Below are 21,860 nucleotides of genomic sequence, written 5' to 3' on the forward strand. Positions count from 1 at the left end.
CTATATACAATGTGAGCAAATGAGGTGAGATAAGGGAGGTAAAGGCAAAAAAAGGCAATGGTGGCAAAGCAAATACAATATAGCAAGTAAAACACTGGAATGGTAGATTTGTAGTGGAAGAAAGTGCAAAGTAGAAATAGAAATAATGGGGTGCAAAGGAGCAAAATAAATAAATAAATACAGTAGTAGTTGTTTGGGCTAAATTATAGATGGGCTATGTACAGGTGCAGTGATCTGTGAGCTGCTCTGACAGCTGGTGCTTAAAGCTAGTGAGGGAGATAAGTGTTTCCAGTTTCAGAGATTTTTGTAGTTCGTTCCAGTCATTGGCAGCAGAGAACTGGAGAAGGAGAGATGGCCAAAGGAGGAATTGGCTTTGGGGGTGACCAGAGAGATATACCTGCTGGAGCGCGTGCTACATGTGGGTGCTGTTATGGTGACCAGTGAGCTGAGATAAGGGGAGACTTTACCTAGCAGGGTCTTGTAGATGACCTGGAACAGTGGGTTTGGCGACGAGTATGAAGCGAGGGCCAACCAACGAGAGCGTACAGGTCGCAGTGGTGGGTAGTATATGGGGCTTTGGTGACAAAACGGATGGCACTGTGATAGACTGCTTCCAGTTTATTGAGTAGATTATTGGAGGCTATTTTGTAAATGACATCGCCGAAGTCGAGGATTGATAGGATGGTCAGTTTTACGAGGGTATGTTTGGCAGCATGAGTGAAGGATGCTTTGTTGTGAAATAGGAAGCAAATTCTAGATTTAACTTTGGATTGGAGATGTTTGACGTGAGTCTGGAAGGAGAGTTTACAGTCTAACCAGACACCTAGGTATTTGTAGTTGTCCACAAATTCTAAGTCAGAACCGTCCAGAGTTGTGATGCTGGACGGGCGTGCAGGTGCAGGCAGTGATCGGTTGAAGAGCATACATTTAGTTTTACTTGTATTTAAAAGCAGTTGCAGGCCACGGAAGGAGAGTTGTATGGCATTGAAGCTCGTCTGGAGGGTTGTTAACACAGTGTCCAAAGGGCCAGAAGTATACAGAATGGTGTCGTCTGCATAGAGGTGGATCAGAGACTCACCAGCAGCAAGAGCGACATCATTGATGTATACAGAGAAAAGAGTTGGCCCAAAAATGTAACCCTGTGGCACCCCCATTGAGACTGCCAGAGGCCCGGACAACAGGCCACCCAATTTGACACATTGAACTCTATCAGAGAAGGTAGTTGGTGAACCAGGCGAGGCAATCATTTGAGAAACCAAGGCTACTGATGAGGATGTGGTGATTGACAGAGTCGAAAGCCTTGGCCAGGTCAATGAATACGGCAGCACAGTATTGTTTCTTATCGATGGTGGTCGGTTAGCGCATGCTCGGAGTACACATCCTGGTAATCCGTCTGGCCATGTGGCCTTGTGAATGTTGACCTGTTTAAATGTCTTACTCACAACGGCTGCGGAGAGCGTGACCACTGTTACGTTCCCCAGTTTCTGTGTTATAGTTTGTATATTTGTGAGTGTGTTTCAGGTAATGGCTTCCTGAAATTCTCCAAGCAGCTGATTGGTCGGCCCCATGATTGGAGAGCTGACCCCGCCCCCTCGTCAGGACGCAGCTGTCTCAATTAACAACCCCAATATAAGCCAGTGTGCTGTTGCTCAGGAGAAAAAGGGAGAGACACAGAGATTTTTGCTGAGAGAGGAGGTTGATGGCAGAGGGTTATATATATATATATATATATATATATATATATATATATATATATATATATATATATATATATATATATATATGTTGGTGGTTGCTAAGACATTTGGTATGTACTGTGTAGTTGTTGCTGTGAGAGCTGATTGTAATGTTCTGTGTTAGTTTGTTGCTCAGAGAGAGCTTCTTTAATGTCCTGAGTTAATTGTTTTTTCTCAGTTTGTTATGAAGTAGTTTGTACATTTGTGTTATTCTGTTTCCTTTGTTCCCAGGGGGGAAGGGGAAGGCACCTAGGGAGTGCTTAGGCAAGAGGCCCGCGGGCATACATATACCCGTAGTAATTTATTGTCTATGCACACTAGGAAAGACCTGGGCGGACCATCCCCTGTATTTTGGTTAGTGCACCAGGTGGTGCTAGTTAGGTAAGTAGTGGGTAGGCAGGTAAGGTAGGAGAGGGGGCTTTGATATTTAGTTTCTTTGCTTTGGTTCCGTCCAGCCCCTTTTCCCCAAACTTACCGCATGAAGGAATAAATTCCCAGTAAACGGTATTCTCTGCCTATTTGTCATCCTTATTCACACCTACAGTCCATATCTCTTTCACACCACGGAGAGTTAAGTTGTAGTAGGGTGTTGCATTCCCTCTTTCTAGAGGCGTGCGTAACAACCACGCAGTCATCTGGAACAGCTGATGCTCTCATGCATGTTTCAGTGTTACTTGCCTTGAAGTGAGCATAGAAGTTATTTAGTTCGTCTGGTAGGCTCGTGTCACCGGGCAGCTCTCGGCTGTGTTTCCCTTTGTAGTTTGTAATAGTTTGCAAGCCCTGCCCCATCCAACAAGCGTTGGAGCTGGTGTAATACGATTCGATCTTAGTCCTGTATTGAAGCTTTGCCTGTTTGATGGTTCGTCAAAGGGCACAGTGGGATTTCTTATAAGCTTCCGGGTTAGAGTCCTGCTCCTTGAAAGCGGCAGCTTTACCCTTTAGCTCAGAGAGAATGTTGCCTGTAATTCATGGCTTCTAGTTGGGGTATGTACGTACAGTCACTGTGGGGACGATGTCCTCTGTGCACTTATTGATAAAGCCAGTGACTGATGTGGTGTAATCCTCAATGCCATCGGAAGAATCCCAGAACATATTCCAGTCTGTGTTAACAAAACAGTCCTGTAGTTTAACATCTGCTTCATCTGACCACTTTTTTATAGATCATGTCACTGGTGCTTCCTGCTTTAATTTTAGCTTGTAAGCAGGAATCAGTAGGACAGAATTATGGTCAGATTTGCCAAATGGAGGGCGAGCGAGGGCTTTGTACTCTTTGAGAGTTGTGTACTTTGAGACCTTGAGCTCTGTTGTGGAGTAAAGGTGGTCTTGAATTTCTTTCCCTCTGGTTGCACATTTAACATGCTGATAGAAATTTGGTAAAACTGATTTAAACCTCTTAGGGCTAGGGGGCAGTGTTCGGACGTTCGGATGACTGACGTGCCCAAACTAAACTGCCTGTTACTCAGGCCCAGAAGCTAGGATATGCATATAATTAGTAGCATTGGAAAGATAACACTCTGACGTTTCTACAACTTTTAAACTAATGTCTGTGAGTATAACAGAACTGCTATGGCAGGTGAAAACTCGAGGAAAATCCATCCAGATCTTTTTTTTAGGTCACAGGCCATTTCAATGCTAGCCTATGGGATATACAAATAAAAAGGACCCAGATTGCAGCTCCTATGGCTTCCACTAGATGTCAACAGTCTTTAGAAAGGGTTTCAGGCTTTTCTTGAAAAATGAACAAGTAGTTGTAGTTTTTCCAAGGTGTCCCTCATTAGAAAAGTAGTCATGTTGCGCATTCTTCGTTATTTATCTTCCCTATTGAACATACTATTCTCCGTCTTAAATGTTATAGTTTATTTAGATATTAGAGTACCTGAGGATTAATTAGAAACATCATTTGACTTGTTTGGACGAACTTTTGGATTTGCTTTTATGCATGTTGAACGAGTGGATTACTGAAATCAAAGGCGCCAACTAAACAGACTTTTTTGGATATAAAGAAGGACTTTAAAGAAACAAAACGACCATTCATTGTGTAGCTGGGACTCTTGGGATTGCAAACAGAGGAAGATCTTCAAAGATAAGTTATTTATTTAATTGCTATTTGTGATTTTTGTGACGCCTGTGCTGGTTTCAAAAGTATTTTGATGTGGGGCGCTGTCCTCAGATAATCGCATGGTATGCTTTCGCCGTAAAGCCTTTTTGAAATCTGACAACGTGGTTGGATTAACAAGAAGTTAAGCTTTTAAATGATGTAGGACACTTGTATGTTCATGAATGTTTAATATTACTATTTTGTCATTTGAATTTGGCGCGCTCCAACTTCACTGGATGTTGTCAATTTTGATCCCGGTAATGGGATCGGATCCCTAAGAGGTGATTTAAGTTTCCCTGCATTAAAGTCCCCGGCCACTAGGAGCGCCGCCTCTAGATGAACGTTTTCCTGTTTGCTTATGGCGGTATACAGCTCATTGAGTGCGGTTTTAGTGCCAGCATCGGTCTGTGGTGGTATGTGCTGTAGACAGCTATGAAAAATACAGATAAACTCTCTAGGTAGATAGTGTGGTCTACAGCTTATCATGAGATACTCTACCTCAGGCAAGCAAAACCTTGAGACTTCCTTAGATATCGTGCACCAGCTGTTTACATATCTGCATAGGCCCCCGCCCCAAGTCTTACCAGAGGCTGGTGTAATGTCGTCGTTCAGCCACAACTCGGTGAAACATGAGATATTACAGTTTTCAATGTCCCGTTGGTAGGATATACGTGCATTTATTTTCCAGCGATTGAATGTTAGCTAGCAGGACGTAAAGGCAAAAGGCAGATTAGCCACTCGTCACCTGATCCTGACAAAGCACCCTGATCTTTTTCCGCGAAATCTCAGTTTTCTTCTCCAGTGAATGATGGGGTTCTGGGACTGGTCAGGTGTCTGTAGTATATCCCTCCCCTCCGACTCATTGAAGAAAAACTCTTTGTCTAATCTGAGGTGAGTAATCACAGTTCTGATGTCCAGAAGCTCTTTTTGGTCATAAGAGATGGTAGCAGCAACATTATGTACAAAACAAAACAAGTGCGAAAACACTAACAAAATAGCATGGTTTGTTAAGAGCCGATAAGACGGCAGCCATCCCCTCCGGCGCCATCATTGTCAATTGATATTGAAAGGGTTACTTTACCTCAGGACATAAAACAATCTCATTATTATATGATTATATAAACTAAGGACATATCCTCATGCTTATATATACAAATATATATGGCACAAATCTATTAGGCACAAATAAGGGATAATCTCATGTGTTATTATGTGGCAGTTAAATTAAGAAGCCACCTATACAATAAAAATGACCACATTCTAGGTAAACACTTACACAGTACACAACCTTTGAGTGTGGTTTGGTAAGTAATAAACTTGTTAACAATGTTGGCACCTACATATAAATAGTTTTTTCACATAAGCCACTTACAATCACCAGCAACACTTTATCAAAAACAGCAGAGCACAAAGTAGGGTAATTGGTAGCAGCTACGCTGAAAGCATACTGTATGTATAACTGTTAAATTGCCATATATATCTAATTCTAGATAATGAAGCAGTGGCTTCAGCTTGTAAAACAAATACCCTGTGGTTACCAACAGTGCATATTGATGGCAATTACGTGGTATGTAGCATATGTGTAAACTATACTGTGTGTTATTCAATCTGCACAAAGAGAGAGTGCTGACCGTATGGGCACTCTGCTTGTTTCTAAATATACTTGCCACACAAAAAGCTGTTAACATACACACAAGCCTCATCTAAAGCATTTAAGTCATTGCGGCAAGCAACATGTTAACATCATTATAACATAATTTCATCAAGCAAAATCATAACTCATTAGATGGCATACTGTATGTGTATTCACAGGCACACACATTAGTATGTTAAAGGTGCAATCTGCGATTGCTACATACATTTTAGGACTTTTCCATTCATGATATATAGCCATTGGTTCTTGACGAGTATACTTTATAAATGCCCCATGAGCTTAGTTAAACTGTCTATTCCCATCAGAACCCCAAATTTAAGCTTGGTTTACTTCTTTGTTCGTAAACAATGTAATTGTAAACAATAACTGTATAGCCTCAAAACATTGATTAAAACTATCATGGATGGTCAATCCTGCATCTATAGCGCTGTCAATTCATTTGAGAATGTTTACATTTTTTCAGCCCCATCTCTCAACAGTGGTGGGATGTATACTTTGTTATTGCAGATTGCCTCTTTTAAGACATACTTATTTAAACGCATGCAGTGTAGGCACACATATTAGCACTCTGGGTAAATATCCTTGGATAAATAACCCATTAAACACAACACAGATCATTCATGTGTTGCTTTATGAAAGTCTCAATCTTCCTCAAGTACAAATGTCTGTCTATACGGCTGAGATGAAGAAGAAAAAAACGTTCTTACTTCTAAAATAAAACAGATATTTAACTTGGCTCAGGGTTAGTTTTAGCTTCTGATGGTAATGATATTATAAAATGACTACTGGACAAACCCCATAAATAACTCCACTGTGTGGTTTCCAGACAGATAGAATGCTGCCTAGGAAGTACAGGTTTACAAATGCATCTTGTTGAAGGCACAAACTCTCACTGTGAATTCACTCCAATCCCCAATGAAAAGTATAATGAAATCTGAAAAGTTCCCTTATCAGACATTGGCCCAGCTTCTTTAATATAATTTACATTTTAAATCTGTTTTGGAAAGGAGAGTAACTGCTCTTTCCCAAGAAGGACTTTTTATTTCATTATCTCATGTTTTGTTAAGCTAAAATATCTACCTGGAACTGAATTTGCATTAATGTTTTCTTTAAAAGATTTACCACCAGTTGCCCTATGAATGATCTTATTAGGGGGGCCCAATTGCAGTACGGTATGTAAAAACATGGACAGAGCCAAATACTGTATCTCAGCTTACAAAGCTTCTGCTAATATTTAATAGTCATAGATCATAGAGATACAAAATAATGTAATTCATATTTCATTACTATAGCGTAAATCGATTTAATTAGTACCGAAAAAATAAACACATTTGAATTTCAGTTAATTTCGTAAATTACTATACTGTAAATCGAGATTCAAAGGGGCCAGATTTGAAATATATGACTAACCATAATATCATATGATTGCAGTTACATCAGGTCATGGCCCTAAACGGTATGTAAGCACAAGTCCAAATAAACTGACCGGTAATCACAGAGCAAGAGAGAGAGGGGAGAATTCCTCTAATCAGGCAGTGGAAGAGGTATTCCCAGTCAGTCTGGGTCAGTGGCGCGTTGGTCCTCTCTCTCTTTTCCTTTTGTGTTTTGACACATTAATATTCACCATATGCACTGTCATTCCTTTCAGAGCCGCGTTTCATTTATGCTCTGTGGTGTGGGTAAACAGTGTGCCCAGCTGCTGTTTTTAGACAGCTCTGCTCTCTTCTCTCATGTGTTGGCTCACACGTGCACCCAAATAGGCCTAGTGTGTGTCAGAAACCAGGAATCCACAAGCCCAGTCCAACCACTTCTATAAACATCCTACTACAAAGCAGACGCTTTAAAACAGGAGCACATTATATATACTTTTTTATCTAACGTCAGTTTGTTATATTGATCGACAACTTTATGTCGTAAAATGTACGCAAAGCAGGCAGGTGGAATTATGTTAAGGAGATTACATATTGTTCCCTCTCGGGTGACATTAGGACTATTGTGACTATCACAATTCTACAGACACAGAGCCATACCTTAAAGGGATTACTTTTTTAGACAATTTCAAGAAGTTTGAATATTGACTCAAGTCTGCATCAAAATTGCTGTATGGATCACAGGAAAAGGACCTGGATTTGATTGTTTCCTGTCCATTGTGAACTGCCTGGCCTGCTAGAATAGTAGATGTTTTCAACAGAACAGAACAACTTATTTTCTGTGAAATTCCGAAAGCAGAGGGCTGGGCCAGGCCTCTACAGACTTTACTGTACTGTACCTTGAGGAATATGACCAGTTTCTGGATTTGCCAGTACTCAGAGGACAGGTCTGTGTTGCTCTCCGGCCGGTGCTCTGGCTGCTCCTTGTCCTCCTCACTCTCAGATGAACTCTCGCTGAAGTCATCGGCGCCTCCTCCTGGGGTCTTACCGAAGAACACAGACACAGCAGGAGATAAGAATCAACATCAGGTTTTGTGTAACAGCTATACAAGTACATATCCATACACAGGAAGGGTTTAAACTTTAAATATTATATCAGTATGTGATACACATAACAAAATATGAAGTTTTACTTTTGGAATTTAAAATAACTGCAAGATTATTCTATACAATAAGCACCATTAACAATCTAATGTTAATCGGAATTGTCAGGTTTGAACTTTCTCACAATCTAAGCAGCAGCAGCCATGAATAGAGAGAGGGATTAAAGTAATGGGTAAACTGGAGTCGTCATCATACTAAACAAAGCAGGCCTCTCTTTTTCTACCGTAGCCTTCATACTATAAACGGCAACAGAAATGCAGATGGCTTTTAATGTCAGTTGCACCACTCAAATAACTGTATCATGAAAACTGCGCACCGCGGAGCAATGAAATTTGGTACACGTTCAAATGGGGCCGCGGGGAGATGGTTCCTATTTACACAGATAGCATTTCCAGGGGAGGCCATTATCAGAGGAAATCAGCCGATATGACCGTTTCTCAGGCAACGCAGATGGGCCATGATAAACACTGAACCAAGCCTTAATTAAGCAGTGAAGCACTGTTCCGATGCGTCTGCTTTGACTACTGGCCTGGAGTAATGCTAGTAGGCTCCCAAAGGTCCCTTTCTGTACGTGTACCAAGTTTCACTTGTTCAAGGCGGGGAAAAGCTATCAGCAGAACAGTGGCTAGAGTTGACCCAGTAACTTTACTAGCGGACCTGTATACACTGGCAGTCACAATTATGGGGACAGCTGGAAACATCGCTGCCAGGCACCAGAGGAAAGGCAGGGAAAGCGTACATCAGACCCATACATTGGCTTATATAAAAACACTTATCAGTTTCCACAGAAGCTATCACTACGGGTCAAAGAGTTGTGCCAAACTTTTTCTGTGACTTCAGCAATCTCTTTCCTGTAAGCTGCTTGCTCTTCTGTAGGACTAGAAGGGTTCCTCATTTATGAAGTGTGAGGAGAAAACCCCACCAGGTGACTTACCTTTTATGAGACGACTGGACTGCCTACCAGGTGAGGAAGACACAGAGAAATCTGCTTTCTTCTGCATCTTCTCCTCCGTCTCAGCAAACTTCTCATTTGCTGCAGTCCTTTTGGATTTCTTCTCATCTGCTTCCCTAGAAAATGTTTATAAAATAAGAGGGGACATCATTATGCGTTTTTCTATTTTGGAAATAGTTATTTATCGTAACATATCATCATTTATGCACTGAGGGAGAAGAGGGATGCAGGGATTTTGGGCTTTTTTGTTGTTGCCATTTTAGATAGCTTTTATCCAGAGCCAGCTGCCTCAAAATGGGGACACTTATCACAAGGTACAGCACAAAAGCTCAAACCCCTGCTAGATCTATTTATCAATCAAAGAACATGTGATACATCATTTTTGTGAATTTTACTCCTGCGCCCAACTTTTCTGTCTGTGATTGTACAGTGGGGTTCCAAGCAGGGAACACATCGATTAACTGGGATCGTCCATATAATCAGGAATATTTGTGCTTGCCCTGAAAAATGTAAAGCCATATAAACCATCTCTTTATAATGTGTGACTGCTGGCATGTGGAGCATCACTTCCTTCTTAAAATCTCGTCTATTGGAGCATAAAGTTCCCAAAGGCATACAGAACGTGTAGCGTTGCAAATATTCCAAAGACCTCTAATATATTGAGTGGAATTATCACATACTCATATGGTGATGCAAGACCGAGGTTCTTCCATTTCAAAGATGGTTCTAATTGTTTTTTGCCGCCTGGCTTGTTCTGCACAAGCTGTTGTCTCGCCTTCTCATGCACATTATTTTCCTGATGCTCGTAGGGCCTCTGGGGTTGGCCTTGTTCCTCTGTATCAACCGATTCCACATGTTGGATCTTTTGTGTTGATGGAGGTTCTTCTTGAACGGCAGAATCCTGTTGAGGAAAAAAATAAGTGAGGAAAAAGGACCTCTCAATTTGCACCGAAATGCTAGCAGTGAAATTTACAATAAATATGGGCCGTAAAATTATATGGACTTGGGTCATTAAAAAGTTCTTCCTCTGAATGATTGTTCTTTTAACAAAGTCTTCGGTCCTTTTGTGATTTTTTTCAAGTTATAAAGCATATTTTCCATTCTGCAGCTGACATGTTGCCTCCTTATCCAGTTATTTGAGAGACACATCACACATTGGTGTCTGAAAGGGTGCCATTCAATTATTCTCAGCCCAAGAAGAACCATGTAAAAACTAATCAGGGTTTGTATCAGTGACTGTTCATAAAACAGAACTTTCTCAACATTCCGTACTGCAGCAGAATAACAGTTCAACCTTTATTATTGAGCGACAGTAATAAAATAACACATTCCCACTGCTTTACTACACAGAAGAGGTTCCCCTCTATTAACTGGCTGAACAATATCAAGCGTTTATTGTTTCTTTACATTCCTCGTGCTAAAATATTGCAGCTTGTCGCAGACAAAGGAGAGCCTTTGTGTCACTGTTATTCAGAGATGATTTTTACGTTTTTGAAGGTCTTTTTACCCAACTTTACAACCTAACATAAGAATGCCAACAGGACACATATGCATGGTTCGCAGGCAGGGATTGTTTTTTAATCACAGGCACCTGCTAGGCAGAAAATAGCTCGCCTCAGACTACCATTGCTTGCAATAAGCGAAATTGTTTTTTGTTTTTTTTAGAAGTAAACGGGGAGAAAGAATTAACATGGAATACTATGGACGTGTTCGTACGCTCGGCGCAAGCACGCTCGGTCACTTTCCAAAACCGTCTTGTTTGTCATAAAACCCAAAGTGACCTGCTGTTGGAACAATGCAGGCCAATTCAGGCCACTATGGCTGCATTTCAGGTGTCCAACCGTACCTCTTTTTTTATGATACCTGAAATGGACAGAAGGAAACATTTCAAACTCTATGGCACGTTACAGCAGCAGACATAGCACAGCACAGGGACGGCTCTGTCAGAGCAAGTGCACAGACACTTTAAGCAGGTCTGACGCCTGCCTGCCCGCAACTCTCCGCAGACTTCTGCCGGACTCGGCAACACTTTTTTTTTATACTGCAGGCGACTTCCAAATCATTACATTAGCAGTATTCATCTTTCTCCACTTGTGCCTTGTTCCAAGCCCTCGCTGAGAGACCCGAGACTCCAAATATTTACACATGTTTATTGGACTTGTATCCATTGTATCTAATTACTTTCTCCATACAGTGATGGAAAATAAGCTAAATAGTAGCTGTCAGTGGAAGAGCTGTGCGAGGCTCCGTGTGGAGAGTGAACATGACAGCAGAGCTAGATTGATTTCAGGATTTGAATAACAAAATTCTGAGGGTGCTTTTGCATTTTTGCATGTGATCACGCATGCATAACACAGACAGACACCATGTCCAATTTATAATCACGTCGTAGTTTCAAAAACGAGTCAGTCCAACACTACACTGAGAAGTTGAGTATCGGACTGCGGTGTGTGTCCCTGGTGCTGCACTCTTCTCCTCTGGCTGCCTCTAGCTTATTTGATTGAGAATGTCTGATCTAATAAAACTGTGAAAAATTATCTGCTTCCTCAATGCTGGAAATGAGTAGATCATGTTCAGAGATTGGTGTTGTTATCTTTGGCTATCAATCTGTCAGCCTTCATGTTGACTTGGAACACCACCACTTTGGGCTCTTAGTGCTGCAATCAGAGAGCGGGTCCCAGCCGGAGCTATTTCAGATAGTGTTTCTGACCTGACACGGACTAGAGCCTATTCCTTTCATGGGCCACTCGGAAGGGATCTTGTCCTCAAGAGTGAGTGCAATTACTTTATTACTGTATGTCTGAAAAGGTTTATACAGTACTGTACAGCAGTGCCTGTTGCACCATAACAATTATATTGTCAATGAATAGAAAATACCTTTATCTGCAATCAAATCAGCAGTCACTGCTGAGTCAAGCTGATCATTTCACACATAAGAGGTGTATTTTAAGTAATGCTGAGAGAAAATAGGTTGGTGGGGCGTAAAAAGGCCAGAAAAACATGGCCTGAATTGAGTGCAGAACACTCCATTACATCACCATGCCATGATTTGGATATTACTGTAGTAACTTCATAGGAGAAAGAAGTATGCAGAGAAAACCTGTGACTTAACTCATTCACAGTTGTGTTTTACAGCCTACTGTCCATCATCCTCAGAACGACCGACGGATTCAGCCTCATAGCATCACTCAGCACAGACACAGGACTCATAAAACATTAAAGCCTGGATGGCCTTTTTACACAGTGAGCGCAGCAGCCTGGCACTGCTCATTGGGGTTTATACATCCCTTACTTACCCTTCACTCAACTCAACCCATCTCCGTGGCACTAAAAGTTCTATCACCAGCTATAAATACAGCAAAGTTGCAGGTCAAGCACAATTCAATTGAAAGAAATTGAGGTGGCTCCTTTTCATTAATAATGTAGTTATTTCACCCCACTTTATATCTGCAAACTATATTATTGTGATAACATCTATTAATTTATTTTAAAGAGAGAAACTTGTAGAAAGGGGTAAAAGGAAAAATCTGTCTTAATAATCAAATTTCTGTTTCAATAGCTCAAGTACAGAATTATCGTGATCATAAAGCAGTCCAGGAGAAATCATCAGGAGCAACATTGATAATAGTCTGCTAACAGAAATTAATGATGTAAAGTGGAAAATACTATTATTAGTTAAGGTACACTATTTGTTGAAACTAGTTTACCCATAAGACTGTCCAAATAGACAAAAGAAAACGAATAAATATAAAAATATATATATCAATATAATTATATAAATTATATAAAATATTTGGTGTCATTTCCTAGAGTATAAATACTATGTAGAACGTGTATAGCAAGCTGTATAGTTAGCTTGACTTTAAATTATATAACATTTTCCAACAATACATCATTGAGTCACTCATGACAAAAAATATGTCCAAATATTCAGATGATAAACACATTTTTTTCCCACCAAAGCTTGAAGCCATTATTTGTTAATTCATCAAATCACTTAAGCAGGAAACAGCACTACTGAATGAATCACTGGCATTTCAGAGCAACACATGATTCTGTCTGTGTGAGTAACTGGACTGTTTTATTCGAATATTTTTACATTCTTTTCAACTGGGGTGATTTGGAAAGTAAGGTTAGGTACTGAGGCTACAGCTTCAGAGAATTTTCGTTTCAATCTGACAACCAGACACTAGCTCATAAGTGAGGATGAGTGCAGATACTGATTCATAATCTCAAACTCACTCTACTACGTATAACAGAATATAATATATGATCAGTCAAATGCGTACTGCTTCATCGGGTTACCGACAGAGAAAATATTACTCAGAGAAAACAACAACCTGTTGTTTGAGATACTGCTCCTCCATGTCAAAACCTACCTGTTTATTTATGTTCTCAGCAAAATGGGGAGACTTGCTTTTCAGAAGTGTTACCAGGTCTTTGTAAACATTGCTTGTTCTGTCATAGCCATTTTCCTCACCCTCCTGGCTATGCCCTGTGAAGACAAAGACGACATTTGATGTATCAAATAAATATTACAGTATTACCATCTGTCAGAACAACTGAGGTTAGAGTGCCAAGGTTTCAAAATGCAGCTTCACAGGCTGGAATTCAAAACCATTGTGCACAGCCTCTAACCACTACACACATTATGCTGAACTCTGTAATCTTTGAGGTTTCATTTGTGTTAATATACCATCAATGTCAAACATGTTGGAATACGGGTTTCAGTGTCCTGAACTGAACCATTTCCAGGTGAGGAAAGGGAGACGGGAAACATACTAACGGGCAGGCAGGCAGTGACGGAGGGAGTGAAAGACACTGAGCCATGTAAAATGTTATTTTTATTAATTGCACACACGTTACGGTCAATGGGGCCGTTTTAAACGTTTACCACCACAGGGCAAACTTGGAATCCAACCATACAATGAACATTACATCAGTACATAAATCGCTAAACTTTTCAGTGACACTTACGTAATGTTTCGGAAACTTTATGGGCAATCGTTAAAGAGACATTGTATAGCTTAAAAAATGATATTAATATGAATACATTTGTTGACTTTCCGTGCTTGTTCATAACAATTGCCAAAATAAACAGGTGCTGAAATATGTAGATTATTACATCCATTGATGCCTAAAGCATTTATGACAAAACACATCCTGTAGGCCAGAAAGAAAATCTAATGCTGAGTGTAGAACACGCCTGACTACAATTCAGGTAATGAAAACTGACATGCAGTGACACTAATCTATCTCTAGCTATCTTACCCCGTTGAGAAAGACTCCAGCTGTGCTGAAGGTGATGTGCAGGGGTTGAGGGTCACACGGCTGTATCACCAGGTAACAGATTTCACCATGCACTTGCCTTCAAGGAGGAGTGTGACAGCCATTGGTGAATTCATAATCTACAGAAAAAGAAGAAAAAGAAGAAGATGCCAGAGCACGTCAGTTCAGTGTACACTGTACGTTAATCAAGACAGTATACAATAGTGCTCGATAGGGAATTAGGTGCAGCATCATATACTGCAAAATACATCATACTGGCTGTATTTCTGTATTTTGAAAACTGGGCAGCTACAAAGGGAAGCACAGCCAAGAGCTGCCCAGTGACACAAGCCTACCAGACGAGCTAAATTACTTCTATGCTCGCTTCAAGGCAAGGAAACATGTATGATAGCATCAGCTGTTCCGGATGTGTGATCACGCTCTCCATAGCTGATGTGAGTAAGACCTTTAAACGGGTCAACATCCACAAGGCCGCAGGGCCAGACAGATTACCAGGACATGTACTCCGAGCATGCGCTGACCAACTGGCAAGTGTCTTCATTGATATTTTCAACCTGTCCCTGACTGAGTCTGTAATACCAACATGTTTCAAGCAGACCACCATAGTCCCTGTGCCCAAGAACACTAAGGTAACCTGCCTAAATGACTACAGACCTGTAGCATTCACGTCTGTAACCATGAAATGCTTTGAAAGGCTGGTCATGGCCATTTATCCCAGAAACCCTAGATCCACTCCAAATTGCATACCACACCAACAGATCCACAGATGATGCAATCTCTATTGCCCTTTCCCACCTGGACAAAAGGATGTGAGAATATTATTCATTGACTACAACTCAGTGTTCAAAACCATAGTTCCCTCAAAGCTCATCACTAAGCTAAGGACCCTGGGACTTAACACCTCCCTCTGCAACTGGATCCTTGACTTCCTGACGGGCCACCCCCCCCCCCCCCCCCCCCCAGATGGTAAGGGTAGGTAACACGTGGGCCCCTCAGGGGTGCGTGCTCAGTCCCCTCCTGTACTCCCTGTTCACTCATGACTGCATGGCCAGGCACAACTCCAACACCATCATTAAGTTTACCGATGACACAAAAGGGGTAGGCCTGATCACCGACAACGATAAGACACCCTATAGGGGGGAGGTCAGAGACCTGACCGTGTGGTGCCAGGACAACAACCTCTCCCTCAACATGATCAAGACAAAGGACTACATGAAAAGGAGGACCGAGCACGCCCCCATTCTCATCGACAGGGCTGTAGTGGAGCAGATTGAGAGATTCAAGTTCCTTGGTGTCCACATCACCAACAAACAATCATGGTCCAAACACACCAAGACAGTCGTGAAGAGGGCACGACAAAACCTATTCCCCCTCAGGAGACTGAAAAGATTCGGCATAGGTCCTCAGATCCTCAAAAGGTTCGACAGCTGCACCACCGAGAGCATCCTGACTGGTTGCATCACTGCCTGTTATGGCAACTGCTCGGCCTCCGACCGCAAGGCACTACAGAGGGTAGTGCGTACGGCCCAGTACATGACTGGGGCCAAGCTTCCTGCCATCCAGGATCTCTATGCCCGGCGGTGTCAGAGGATGGCCCTAAAAATTGTCATAGACTCCAGCCACCCTAGTCATAGACTGTTCTCTCTGCTACTGCATGGCAAGCGGTACCGGAGCGCCAAGTCTAGGTCCAAGAGGCTTCTTAACAGCTTCTACTCCCAAGCCGTTAGGCTCCTGAACATCTAATTAAAGGGCTACTCTCTGTTTATTATCTATGCATAATCACTTTAACTCTACGTACTTGTACATATTTCTTTTGTTATTTTACTGCTGCTGTTTAATTATTTGTTACTTTTATTTTTATTTTCCAATTTTTACTTTAAACACATTTTTCTTAACTTCTTAAAGCGTTGTTGGTTAAGGGTCTGTAGGTAAGCCTTTCACTGTAAGGTTGTATTGTTGTATTTGGCGCATATGACAAAGACAATTTGATTTGATTTGAACTTGATTGCTGACATGCAAAACATTTTGGGACTCTATCAACAATGGGCTAATGAAACAAATGAAACATAGACTAAAGAAACAAATACCAAAATATAGTTTTTGGGTGGAGTTTTCCTTTAAGGTATGTAGGAGGAGAGGATCAGGGGGAAAATAAAGTTCCAATACAGGTCCAAAGAGTGCAGTATCACAGGAAGAGAAATCATCGAGGGTGCCTGAGCTGCCAGCGAGGATGATGGATCATTCCACCATAGAGAGAGCACAAGTCTGCGTCCCAAATAGCACCGTATTCCTTATAGAGTGCGCTACTTTTGACCAGGACCTAAAAGTCTCGGGATAAAGTATTGTACAGTATAGGGAATAGGTTGCCATTTGGGACAAAGCCTAGGTCTGAAGACAGCAGCCCAGGTTACTTAGAGCTCGCTGTGATTTCACTCTCTGATAAATCATCCTCTGAAAACAGCTAGGCTGCAGAGCATCATGACACACGAACCACCATATTTTAATGTGCCCGGTATCACAGGTTGGAGGCTATTTACATAGAAGGTTTAAATGTTCCTCTGCGTAACGGGACACATTTTTCAAAATACTGAATTGATCACTGTGGTTCTGTGATATGTAGGGGAGGTATGTTTTTTTGCCGAAAGTTGAATTGTTATGGCATTGCAAATCTGCCGCGCCGACTAGGGCAAGTAAAACAATTATTAATGTCTCAGTAAACTGAAATCTGACATATATAATGACTTCCATGTTTTTTAGGGGTGAACACAGACATTTTATATTTTTAGAATATCCTATTATTACCCCCTAATAGCAATCGCTTTCATTCACACCCCCCAAAAATTGTGAAATGTGAAGATAACTCAAACCTGATGTATATTGAACAGACTTCAACACCTTTTTCTCCCCTTCACTGCAGAAGTGTTTCAACAGCTCGACATCATTCTTCACTGTGGCAGGACTAAGCCTAACCTCCCTGTACAAAAAAAAACAAAAAACAAGTACAGATAATTAATCTTGGGCCCATTTGTGGTTCTTCTATCTAGTAAGAAACTGTTTGTAATCAGAGTCAACCCCATGTGTTTGGACTTGTCTGAAGTCAAGTGGGAGTCAGTGTGTATTAAGATAGATTGATTCGTTATTGATAGATAGAGAAGCAGACAGAGTGAGGAGGAGGAAAGGAACCCACTGGGAGATCTGCTTCAGGGAGTTGCTGAGGAGTTGAGTGTCCAACTGCTGCAGCAGGATGAGCAGCTTCACTTTGATCTCTTTCTCCTTGGCCTGGTCCCCCTCCTTCACCTTCTCCAGGAGACGCAGCAGAGCTGTCCTCCCCATCCACTGTTGCAAAACTAGGCCTCAGCATCTTCGCAACAGGGTCTCTGTTGGCTACAAATTACAGTAAAAATGGTTTTGTATTTTTTTTCATATATCTTTATTTTACCAGATTGTTCCATTGAGGCCTTATTTAAAAGGGAATCCTGGTCTGGGGTAATATAGACATACAGTATGTTTTCCATACAGTATGTTTTCCTTACTCAAACTAACATAGCTATTAGCTAGTACCACATTATGGCTTTGGGGTACAGTAAATATAACTGTGAAGTATTGCAAACATAATCTGATGCCAGTTTCTAATTGGATAAAAGTAGAAGATAACAAGGACAAACTAATTATGTCCGTGGCTTTATGGGAAGTATGCAGCCCGACTACTTGGGAACAAATGGGATTCAAATCTCATTCTGTGGTTTACATGGTTTACCTTCCAGACAAGCTCAGACCTCCTTCAGCCTCTTATCCTTTGCCAGCTGCACTATTTTGGAGAGCTGTCTAAAACTGTGCACAGAAATGCTCGGAGGAGTGATTTGCAACATACTGTAGGACTCCCAGCCTTTTCCTGTGACTTTACCGTAGGGCAACTAAAAAGTAGAGAAACACACTCATATTTTTAAGTATAAACTGGTAACAAACACAACAGTTTATTTTTCTATCTTGGCACACTTTTCCTATTCTACCGTGTCTGTGCTAATATCATAAATATGCTTTTTGGAAAGAAAAGTAATGTTCTCAGTGTTCACAATTTCCACTTTTCTGTTATCAGTGAAATCTACAGCAGCTAAGTGCCAACTGTAAGATAACAAATGGGTGTGCTGTGCTGGTAACTTTAATTATTTACTAGGACCACTGCTTATACCTAATGTATAGATTTGTTTGTAAAACATCAGTTATTTGATTAAGTAGAGGTTGTCAAGAAATATGGGTGTATAAACCCCATTTATTTTACTTAAAGCCACAATCTGGAGTTTGTGTTTCAGCAAAGGGCAACCCTGCCGCTTTAAGGAGGATATCCCCTATTTCTACATGTGTAACTGTTTTAGCACTTACCTATACTGTAGTTTGATATCTCAAGACAGTTGTTGGTCCATATCCCACATATTTAGATACTTTACAGGAATATCATGTTATGCCATTTGCCCATAGGATCACATTAACATTTGAAATATATTTAAAATACCTTAGAACCACACATATCTATGTCCTAATACACCAAAATTACATGTAAAGACCTTGGAGAAATTACTTTTTTGAATAAATATATTTTTTTTTATGCTTACAGTGCCTTCAGAAAGTATTCACACCCCTTGACTTTTTCCACATTTTTGTTGTCACAAAAGTTGGATTAAAATGGATTTAATTGTCATTTTTTTGGTCAACGATCTACACAAAATACTCTGTAATGTCAAAGTGGAAGAACATTTCTGACATTTGCAAAACATTTATGAAAAACGTAAACACTAATGATATCTTGATTAAAGAAAGATTCAACCCCCTGAGTCAATACATGTTAGAATCACCTTTGAATAAGTCTTTATGGGTAAGTCTCTAAGAGCTTTCCATACCTGGATTCTACAACATTTGCCCATTATTCTCCTCACAATTCTTCAAGCTCTGCCAAATTGGTTGCTGATCATTGCTCAACAACCATTTTCAGGTCTTGCCATAGATTTTCAAGCAGATTTAAGTCAAAGAAACGTTCACTGTCTTCTTGGTAGGCAACTCCATGGTACATTTGGCCTTGTGTTTTAGGTTATTGTCCTGCTGAAAGGTGAATTCATCTCCCAGTGTCTGGTGGAAAGCAGACTGAACCAGGTTGTCACGGTTGTCGTAGGGTAGAGTGGACCAAAACGCAGCAGGAATATGTGCACTCATCTTCTTTTATTAAATGGACAAAGAAGGTAAACCAAAACAAACACGTACACAAAAAACACAACGACGAAGGCACAAAGCTATACACAGCACAATCTCCTACAAAAAAAACATTATACATAAATACATAAATACATAAATCAAACACCCCTCTACATAGACACACACCTCGAACCACATAAACCAAATACCCCCTGCCACGTCCTGACCAAACTACAATAACAAATAACCCCTATACTGGTCAGGACGTGACAGTACCCCCCCCCCCCCCCACAAAAAAAAGGTGCAGACCCCAGATGCACCTCACACAAATAAAACAAACATCACCCAAAATCAAAAATAAAAATAAATCCCCTAAACTAAAGGGAGGGAAGGGAGGGTGGCTGCCGTCACCAACGGCTCCTGTGCTACACCCCCCCCCTCCTCAAACCTCCTACAGTGGAGGTGGCTTAGGCTCAGGCCTTAATCCCCTCCCGGACCAAACCACCCCCACTGCATACCTCTGCCTGAGGCCAGTCACTGAACACCCTGGACTGGGCTCTGGGAGCTCTGGACTGTAGGGCGACTCTAGGAGCTCTGGACTGTAGACCGACTCTAGGAGCTCTGGACTGTAGGCAGACTCACTCGGTTCCGGGCTGTAGGCAGACTCACTCGGTTCCGGACTGTAGGTAGACTCACTCGGTTCCTGACTGTAGGCAGACTCACTCGGTTCCTGACTGTAGGCCGTCTCACTCGGTTCCTGACTGTAGGTCGTCTCACTTGGTTCCTGACTGTAGGCCGTCTCACTCGATTCCTGACTGTAGGCCGTCTCACTCGGTTCCTGACTGTAGTCCGTCTCACTCGGTTCCTGAATGTAGGTCGTCTCACTCGGTTCCGGATTATACACAGTTGCCGGATACTCTGGACGGGGTACTGTTGCCGGATACTCTGGACGGGGTACTGTTGCCGGATACTCTGGACGGGGTACTGTTGCGGATACTCTGGACGGATCAATGTCGCCGGACACTCTGGATGGGGCACTGTCGTTGGATACTCTGGACGGAGTACTGTCGTCGGAAGCTCGGGACTGAGCTGACGCACTGGAAACCTAGTGCGTGGGGCTGGTAGTGGAGGTACCAGACTGGAGACACGCATTTTAAGGCTAGTGCGAGGAGCGGGAACAGGCTGAATTGGACTGGGGTGACGCACTGGAGGCCTGGTGCGTGGTGCTGGTACTGGATATACCGGGCCGTGGAGGCACACTGGCGGTCTCGATCGCACCTCCTGCACAACCCGTCCTGGCTGGATGGAACTAGTAGCCCTGCACGAGCGAAGTGCTGGCACAGGGCGAACTGGGCTGTGCAGGGGCCTGATGGTTGCCGTGCGTAGAGCAGGCGTAGGGTAGCCTGGGCCAAGGAGGCGCACTGGTGGCCAGATGCGCTGCACAGGCATCCTCCTTCCAGGCTGGATGCCCACTCTAGCACGGCACTTGCGAGGGTCTGGGATCACTCGCACCGGACTGTGCGTGCGCATGGGCGAGATCGTGCGCACTTCCGCATACTCCGGCGCTCTCTTCTCCACCTGCTTCCCATAATAAGCACAGGGAGCTGGCTTAGGTCTACTGCCTGGCCTAGCCAACCTACCCGTGTGCCCCCCCACCAAAAAATTATTGGGGCTGCCTCTTGTGCTTTATCGGCGCGTATATCGCTTCATACCGGCGCCTCTCTGCCTTGGCTGCTTCTATCTCCTCCGGTGGGAGACGGTAGTCCCCAGCCTGGTGCCATGGTCCAGCCCCGTCCAGAATCTCCTCCCATGTCCAATTCCCCTGATAGTCCATATAATTTTTTCGTTGCTCCTTACCCCGCTGCTTGGTCCTTGGTTGGTGGGAGATTCTGTCACGGTTGTCGTAGGGTAGAGTGGACCAAAACGCAGCAGGGATATGTGCACTCATCTTCTTTTATTAAATGGACAAAGAAGGTAAACCAAAACAAACACGTACACACAAAACACAACAACGAATAACAGGCCGGTAAGGCACAACGCTATACACAGCACAATCTCCCACAAAAAAAACCCATGAAAACTAACTCCTAATTATAGGACCTTCAATCAGAAGCAACGATAACCAGCTGCTTCCAATTGAAGGTCCAACCCCAATAAACTAAACATAGAAATAGACTAGACTAGACAGAACATAGAAATACACTAACATAGAACAGTGCCCAAAAACCCCGGAATACATAAATCAAACACCCCTCTACATAGACACACACCCCGAACCACATAAACCAAATACCCCCTGCCACGTCCTGACCAAACTACAATAACAAATAACCCCTATACTGGTCAGGACGTGACACAGGTTTTCCGATTTTGGCTGTGCTTAGCTCAATTCCGTTTCTTTTTTATTCTGAAA

At 42.2% G+C, this 21,860-nt stretch overlaps 1 pseudogene; it reads right to left on the reverse strand.

Annotated features, from left to right (window-relative positions):
- The window catches only part of LOC115195117 (armadillo repeat-containing protein 4-like), a 66,315-nt pseudogene that overhangs the window by 41,220 nt on the left and 3,235 nt on the right, over nucleotides 1-21,860 (reverse strand).

The sequence above is a fragment of the Salmo trutta genome, chromosome 6, assembly GCF_901001165.1.
Source record: "Salmo trutta chromosome 6, fSalTru1.1, whole genome shotgun sequence".
Classification (NCBI taxonomy): domain Eukaryota; kingdom Metazoa; phylum Chordata; class Actinopteri; order Salmoniformes; family Salmonidae; genus Salmo; species Salmo trutta.